This window comes from Rhineura floridana, chromosome 22 (genome assembly GCF_030035675.1).
Source record: "Rhineura floridana isolate rRhiFlo1 chromosome 22, rRhiFlo1.hap2, whole genome shotgun sequence".
NCBI lineage: Eukaryota > Metazoa > Chordata > Lepidosauria > Squamata > Rhineuridae > Rhineura > Rhineura floridana.
In genome coordinates, this window is record NC_084501.1 from 9,308,251 (window position 1) to 9,316,542 (window position 8,292).

The 8,292-nt window shown below is 47.4% G+C and overlaps 1 long non-coding RNA gene across 1 annotated transcript; it reads right to left on the reverse strand.

Annotated features, from left to right (window-relative positions):
* Window positions 1–4,717: 4,717 nt before the first annotated feature.
* On the reverse strand, window positions 4,718–7,936 carry LOC133374886 (uncharacterized). Its single transcript, XR_009760009.1, has 2 exons — window positions 7,857–7,936; window positions 4,718–5,146 (listed from the first exon to the last, which is right to left on the reverse strand). It is a non-coding gene; the product is annotated as an uncharacterized LOC133374886 (long non-coding RNA).
* Window positions 7,937–8,292: the final 356 nt, after the last annotated feature.

Sequence of the window (8,292 nt, forward strand, 5' to 3'; positions counted from 1 at the left end):
ATGCGTGGATGAGACGATGGTGTCGGGTGGAAGGGTTTGGATTTGTTAGGCACTGGGGAACATTTTGGGACAAGCCGGGCCTGTACAAAAGGGACGGGCTCCACTTGAACCAGAATGGAACCAGACTGCTGGCACTTAAAATTAAAAAGGTAGCAGAGCAGCTTTTAAACTGACTGAGGGGGGAAACCCGACAGGAGCTGAGAAAGGTCCGGTTCGGAATAAACCTCCCCCCTGGGATAAAAACCAAAGAAATGATGAAATTTTAAAAGGGGTAGGCCTAGAAGTAGGCATTGTGAGAGCAGAGGCACAGGATATAAATTCAGAAGAGCAAAATTACCAAAGGCCTAACCACAAGTGCCAAAGACACTTGAAGAGAGACACTGCTTACAAGTGCCTGTACGCTAATGCTAGGAGCCTGCGAACCAAGATGGGAGAACTGGAGTGCTTGGTCTTAGAGGAGAGCATTGATATAGTGAGCATAACGGAGACCTGGTGGAATGGAGAAAACCAGTGGGATACGGTTATCCCTGGATATAAAGTATATCGGAAGGACAGGGAAGGACGTATTGGTGGCGGAGTCGCTCTATACATGAAAGAAGGCATTGAATCCAGCAAGCTCGAAACCCCAAAAGAGGCGGACTCCTCCACAGAATCGTTGTGGGTGGTGATACCGTGCCCCAGGAGGGACTTAATACTTGGAACGATCTATCGTCCCCCTGATCAAAATGCTCAGGGAGACCTTGAGATGAGATATGAAATTGAGGCAGCATCCAAACTAGGAAATGTGGTAGTAATGGGTGACTTCAACTACCCGGACATAGACTGGCTGCATATGTGTTCCAGTCATGACAAAGAAGCAAAGTTTCTAGATATTCTAAATGACTATTCCCTAGATCAGTTGGTCATGGAACCGACCAGAGGGACGGCAACCCTGGACTTAATCCTCAGTGGGGACCGGGACCTGGTGCGAGATGTAAGTGTTGTTGAACCGATTGGGAGCAGTGACCACAGTGCTATTAAATTAAACATACACACGGTCACATTTGACTTCAAAATAGGAAACTTCACAAAAATGAGGGGATTGGTAAAAAGAAAGCTGAAAAACAAAGTCCAGAGGGTCACATCACTCGAAAATGCTTGGAAGTTGTTTAAAAACACTATATTAGAAGCTCAACTGGAGTGCATACCGCAGATCAGAAAAGGTACCGCCAGGGCCAAGAAGATGCCAGCATGGTTAACGAGCAAAGTCAAGGAAGCTCTTAGAGGCAAAAAGTCTTCCTTCAGAAAATGGAAGTCTTGTCCGAATGAAGAAAATAAAAAAGAACACAAACTATGGCAAAAGAAATGCAAGAAGACAATAAGGGATGCTAAAAAAGAATTTGAGGAGCACATTGCTAAGAACATAAAAACCAAGAACAAAAAATTCTATAAATACATTCAAAGCAGGAGACCATCTAGGGAGACGATTGGACCCTTGGATGATAAGGGAGTCAAAGGTGTACTAAAGAATGATAAGGAGATTGCAGAGAAGCTAAATGAATCCTTTGCATCTGTCTTCACAGTGGAAGATATAGGGCAGCTCCCTGAACCTGAACTAACATTTGCAGGAAGGGATTCTGAGGAACTGAGACAAATAGTGGTAACGAGAGAGGAAGTTCTAACCTTAATGGACAATATAAACACTGACAAATCACCGGGGCCGGATGGCATTCACTCGAGAGTTCTGAAAGAACTCAAATGTGAAATTGCTGATCTGCTAACTAAAATATGTAACTTGTCCCTTGGGTCCTCCTCCGTGCCTGAGGACTGGAAAGTGGCAAATGTAACGCCAATCTTCAAAAAGGGATCCAGAGGGGATCCCGGAAATTACAGGCCAGTTAGCTTAACTTCTGTCCCTGGAAAACTGGTAGAAAGTATCATTAAAGCTAGATTAACTAAGCACATAGAAGAACAAGCCTTGCTGAAGCAGAGCCAGCATGGCTTCTGCAAGGGAAAGTCCTGTCTCAGTAACCTATTAGAATTCTTTGAGAGTGTCAACAAGCATATAGATACAGGTGATCCAGTGGACATAGTGTACTTAGACTTTCAAAAAGCGTTTGACAAGGTACCTCACCAAAGGCTTCTGAGGAAGCTTAGCAGTCATGGAATAAGAGGAGAGGTCCTCTTGTGGATAAGAAATTGGTTAAGAAGCAGAAAGCAGAGAGTAGGAATCAACGGACAGTTCTCCCAATGGAAGGCTGTAGAAAGTGGAGTCCCTCAAGGATCGGTATTGGGACCTGTACTTTTCAACTTGTTCATTAATGACCTAGAATTAGGAGTGAGCAGTGAAGTGGCCAAGTTTGCTGACGACACTAAATTGTTCAGGGTTGTTAAAACAAAAAGGGATTGTGAAGAGCTCGAAAAAGATCTCTCCAAACTGAGTGAATGGGCGGAAAAATGGCAAATGCAATTCAATATAAACAAGTGTAAAATTACGCATATTGGAGCAAAAAATCTTAATTTCACATATACGCTCATGGGGTCTGAACTGGCGGTGACCGACCAGGAGAGAGACCTCGGGGTTGTAGTGGACAGCACAATGAAAATGTCGACCCAGTGTGTGGCAGCTGTGAAAAAGGCAAATTCCATGCTAGCGATAATTAGGAAAGGTATTGAAAATAAAACAGCCGATATCATAATGCCATTGTATAAATCTATGGTGCGGCCGCATTTGGAATACTGTGTACAGTTCTGGTCGCCTCATCTCAAAAAGGATATTATAGAGTTGGAAAAGGTTCAGAAGAGGGCAACCAGAATGATCAAGGGGATGGAGCGACTCCCTTACGAGGAAAGGTTGCAGCATTTGGGGCTTTTTAGTTTAGAGAAAAGGCGGGTCAGAGGAGACATGATAGAAGTGTATAAAATTATGCATGGCATTGAGAAAGTGGATAGAGAAAAGTTCTTCTCCCTCTCTCATAATACTAGAACTCGTGGACATTCAAAGAAGCTGAATGTTGGAAGATTCAGGACAGACAAAAGGAAGTACTTCTTTACTCAGCGCATAGTTAAACTACGGAATTTGCTCCCACAAGATGCAGTAATGGCCACCAGCTTGGACGGCTTTAAAAGAAGATTAGACAAATTCATGGAGGACAGGGCTATCAATGGCTACTAGCCATGATGGCTGTGCCCTGCCACCCTAGTCAGAGGCAGCATGCTTCTGAAAACCAGTTGCCGGAAGACTCAGGAGGGGAGAGTGTTCTTGCACTCGGGTCCTGCTTGCGGGCTTCCCCCAGGCACGTGGTTGGCCACTGTGAGAACAGGATGCTGGACTAGATGGGCCACTGGCCTGATCCAGCAGGCTCTTCTTATGTTCTTATGTTCTTATGATGTATTCTTAAATTGCAATGTGGTAGCATTGGTGGAACACAGATTAGCAGGCAACCTGCTATTATTTGGAAGTCTGGCACGGGGTTCTCATCAAAGCTGTGACTTATGAACATCAGAGCCTAAGAAGAATCTGCTGGATCAGGCCAATGGCCCATCTAGTAATGCATCCTGCTCTCAGAGTGGCCAACCAGTTGCCCATGGGAAGCCCGTAAGCAGGACCTGAGTACAGAGAGCACTCTCCCTTCTTGTTTCTTCAGCAACGGGTAGAAACTGAACCTGCCACAGGCGTAAATAAGTCTGAGTTCCTTATATAATAGCTTCAGCTTTAAGGACTCTCACAGCAGACAGGCGTCAATCGGACCAGGGTGACCATAAAGATCTAAGTGTTTTTCCCCCGCCTGCCTCCTTCAATTGTGCGTGTCTCGCCTCTAACATTAAAACCAGAGCAACAGCCAATCAATAGGGCTTGTATCATGAACAACTCAGAGAGCTTCATCTCTGGGCGTTTCAGTTTAATTTTAGGGTTTCACCACATCGAGGAGAAGAAAGGCTAAAGACAACCAAACCTGATCATGGTTCTCAACTTTCAGACTGAGTTTTAGCAAAGAAAAGGAGGGTTGTTGAGGAGGGTGCTTGAAATGATAGCTCTGTGAGGGATAAAGTGCCGTTCCCAGGACTCTTTGGGGGGAAATAACATGCTTTCATGCACTCAGAGTATGGTGTGTACCCAGCCTCTATTCAAAGCTCTACCACTGCCAAAATATTTTGCTGCATAAATAAAATCCGTCTTTTGTTAATCACAGCAGCATATATATTGTTTAGAGTTTAACTGGATCCCAAAAGGGATCCAGAGCAAGCTTGAGTGAAGTGCCCTTTGATACCTATCTAATTGGAAAGGGGGGATAAATAAATACATGGGCAATGGCATCATAACACTGAGAGCTATTGTGATGTACTTATTTATCTACAGTGTTTATTTGTTTATAAAGTGTGATATAGACCATAGATATATAGATATAGATACACAGTGTGTTGGGCTGGAGCCTGGAAGACCCAAGTTCAAATCCTCACTCTGTGAAGAAGCTCACTGGGAGACCCTGTGCAAGTGTCTCTCTCAGCTCAACCTACCTTGGAGGGTTGTTGTGACGGGGTGGGAACTATGTACGTTTCCTTTCGGAGAAAAGGGAGAATACAAATAAAAATAGAATGGCTGTTGAGTAAGGAGGCAGACAAGCGGGAGGGCCAGTAGAGAGCAGGCTGACGTTGGTGGGGCGGTGCCCCTTTTACCCTAATGGGCCAGCCTCCCTTGGGGATGGGGGAGGGGAAAGCTTTAAAGAAATCCACAGAGTTCGATGCTGAAGCTAAGCTTTAATGAAAGAAGAAGGAAGTCGTAGGACATTTCCCATGCCAGAGAGAAGAGAGGAAGGATCTCATTGCTGTAAAGCCATATCGTATTTGTCAGTTGCTGCTGCGGACATTCCCTTTAGAAACCACGAACCGGCCCTCTGGAGGGAGGAAGTCTTGGTCCTGGGATGATCACAACAACAGGGGGCTGGATGATGTGCACGTACTCGTAATCACGACGTGCAGTCAGATTGACGCCATTAGCGCTGACCCCAGAGGTTATGGCAAGGCACTGCAATTACACTGCGTCACTCCCAAAATCACTGGTGCCGCTAATGGGGTGCCCCCAAGAAGAGGTTCCAGTTGGGATGTAGCAGGAGTGCTGGAGGGATGGAATGTAGCCGTGGGACATCTTGGAGCAATGGAGCTGGGTCTGAAATGAGAAATTGGGGTTTTGCTGATGGGGGAAAAACACATTGATTCAATATCACTATCAGAATTTATTACCGGCTCTTCATCCAGAGGTCCCAGGGCAGGTAACAACAATTTCAAAATGTATAATTTGAAACAATCAAGAACAACCGAAACAACGTCACAGAAAAAAGGGTGCGTCCTAATAATATACCTCTCGGGTAAAGAGTAAAAAGGTAAAGATGCACCTTCAGCATTTGCCGAACATTGTACAATGAAGTTGCCAGGCGCACCTCGGTGGGGCAGGGAGTTCCACAGCTTAGGGGCTGCCACTTGGAATACCCCCTTCCTGACCCCCCAACTCCTGAGGGTGGCGGAACTACCAAAAGGGCCCCCTCTGCTGACCTCAACACCCAAGAGGGTCTGTAGGGCAGGAGGCGGTCTGTGAGATATTTGGGACCTAAGTTGTCCGGGGCGTTTAACACTAATGTGAGCGTCTTGAAGTGGGCCTGGAAACGACCTGGCAAGGCAGACAGGCACCTCTTTTAAAGCAGCGGTTCTATGGGATTCATTCGTTTAGTTTTCTACATTTTAATTTGTATGTTTTCTAGGGAAAGGGCTGTAACTCAGCGGCAGAGCACCTGCTTTGCATGTAGAAGGCCCTGAGTTCGATCCCTGGCAAGCAGGAGAACAGTGAGAACAGCATGCTGAGCTAGTGTCTCGTCCAGAGCTGGAACCACGAGACGGAGACGCGGGTGCAATTAAATCTTGCTTTATTAAAGTAATGGATACATCAAAGACATTGCGCTTCATATAGAAACCTGCCTTACTTGCTAGAAATCCCTATCTGCACTCTAGACATGCTCTGCGGTGTGTAAAGGAAGTTGACTCAGCGACTCCCATCCGTGAGCTGCCAGCTTAAGTAGGGAACGTTTTTGATCGTAATCTATGACTCCTTCGCAAGTCCTGCCTCTGCCCTGTCTGTTTCTCGCGGCGGCGGGCGCGAGACCAAAGGGGGCGTGTTTCCAATGGCTCATCGGAAAACACCTGCTCTTGGGCTGCAGGCTCAAGGTCAGGAGGAGGCGTCATGCTGGAAGCGTCCTGGGAACTGCTTGGCAAGGGAGGAGTTGGCATGATCTCTGGGGCACCCCCTCGAGAACAACTGGAGGTGGCGCACTCTCCTCTTCGGAGCTCTCGCCACCTGTGGGAACTGGCTGGAGTTCAGGCTCACTGCCCCCCCAAGGTCCCGAGCAGACTCAAGAACTCCTGGGCCTTCAGCGCCTTGTGGCAGCTGAAGCGCCTGAAACTCATGCCTCTCCCCTCCCTGCTCCTTCAGGGAGAGCCGAGGCTCAACAGCTAGATGGGCCACTGGCCTGAGCCAGCCGGCTACCCTTACGTGCTTCTGTTCCACAGACACAAGGCCACACAGCTGTGTACCTTTATTTCTTTCTTAATTATGAGATTTATATCCCGCCTTTCCTCCCGGCAAGAGCCCAGGAATAGGACTCTGGGGGCTTCTTTTTGAAAGGAAGAACGGGGTGCAAATTTGGAAATGCATGTTGACCACTGGGTGGTCTGAAGCAACCCCTGTGTTTCAGCATGACCTCGTTAGATATAGTAATAAATATCATCATCATCATCATTATCATTGATAATGTGTTGCATTCGAAAGGTCCCAGGATCACTCAAGGTAGGGCAGGAAGATACCTGAAATCCTGGAGAGCCATCGGCAGTCTGTGTAGACCAGGAGTGGTGGACTCCAACGCCCATCAGCCCCAGCCAGCACGGCCAATGGTCAGGGATGACAGGGGTTGTGGTCCAGCAACAGTTGAAGGGATATAGATGTTCCCCATCCCTTGCATAGACTTTATTGAACTAGAAGGACCATTCATTTGACTCCGTATCTAATGTATCTAACTCTCCAAAGAACGATCCCAAATGCCAAATGTTAATAGCAAGTAAAAGCAGTGCTGACTGGTGCTCAGTGGAAGTGGTCCCTCCAGGGAGATTGGCGTCTCTGATGTCAGTGGGGCAGTGAATCCGCTCTGGGTTTGAGTCCAAACTTTGAAGGAAGTGTCCAAGGTGCCAAAACTATTTTAGAAATAGGTTCCAGCACCTCTGAGAGCTCTTGAAAGTTCAGAGTAAAACCTGGAGCGGATTCACCGCCCCACTGACCTTGGAGCTCCACGCAATACATTCCTTCCACTCCTATTCCGCTTTAAACAGTCATGGCTGCTTCCCCCAAAGAATCTTGGGAAGGGAAGTTTGTGAAGGGTGCTGAGAGTTAGGGCAACCCGATTCCCTTCACAGCCCTACATTTCCCAGAGTGGTTTAGCAATTCCTCCCTCTTCCCTGGGCACTCGGGGAATTGTTGCTCTGTGAGGGGAAGAGGGGTCTCCCAGCAACTCTCAGCACCCTTCACAAGCTGTATTTCCCAGGATTCTCTGGGGGAAGCCATGACTTTTTCAAGTGGAATAATAGTGGAATTAATGGGTGGCGTGAATGTGGCCCAGCAGCAGGCACAGCCAGAGCCAGAGCCAATGGCACTCGGAGCTGTCTTCCGCCTGCCTGTAAATAAGGAGACAGGCCGGGGGAACCGGCTGAGGGCAGACTGAGGCTGGTGGGGTACTGGCCCCTTTGCCCTCCTGAACCAGCCTCCCCTGAGCAGAAGCAGGTTTAGGTTCCCAGGAAGAGAGCGAGCGAGCGAGCGAAGAAGAGGTTCTTTCACTTACCAAGTCCTGAACAAACTGCTTGGGAGAAGGCGAGAGTTGCTGTTGGGAGAAGCGCAGGTGGGAAGACCTTTTATGCAGCTCCGGGACTGTGACTCACTCTCTTGTTGCCTGACACTGTGTGCAGTTATCCTGGCCTGAAGGCCCTTCCCAATGAATTTGGGCTTGCTAATTAATTTAACGCAGCTTCAGACAGGCATTTCTGGCCCACCCTGCATTTATGATGTGCCTGTGACACACCTACGGTCCCCTTTCATTATCCAAGGGTTTATTTTCGAAGAGATTTCATACATTTCCTAAATAGGCCGCTCCCCTTTCATATAACATATATGTTATGTCAAGGCTCTCCGTCCACTGAATTCTACAGATGTGTTACAGTCCTCCTCCAAATCTTCCCATCCTTGGACAGTTTCATTTGTTGTATAGAAGCCGCTGCCGA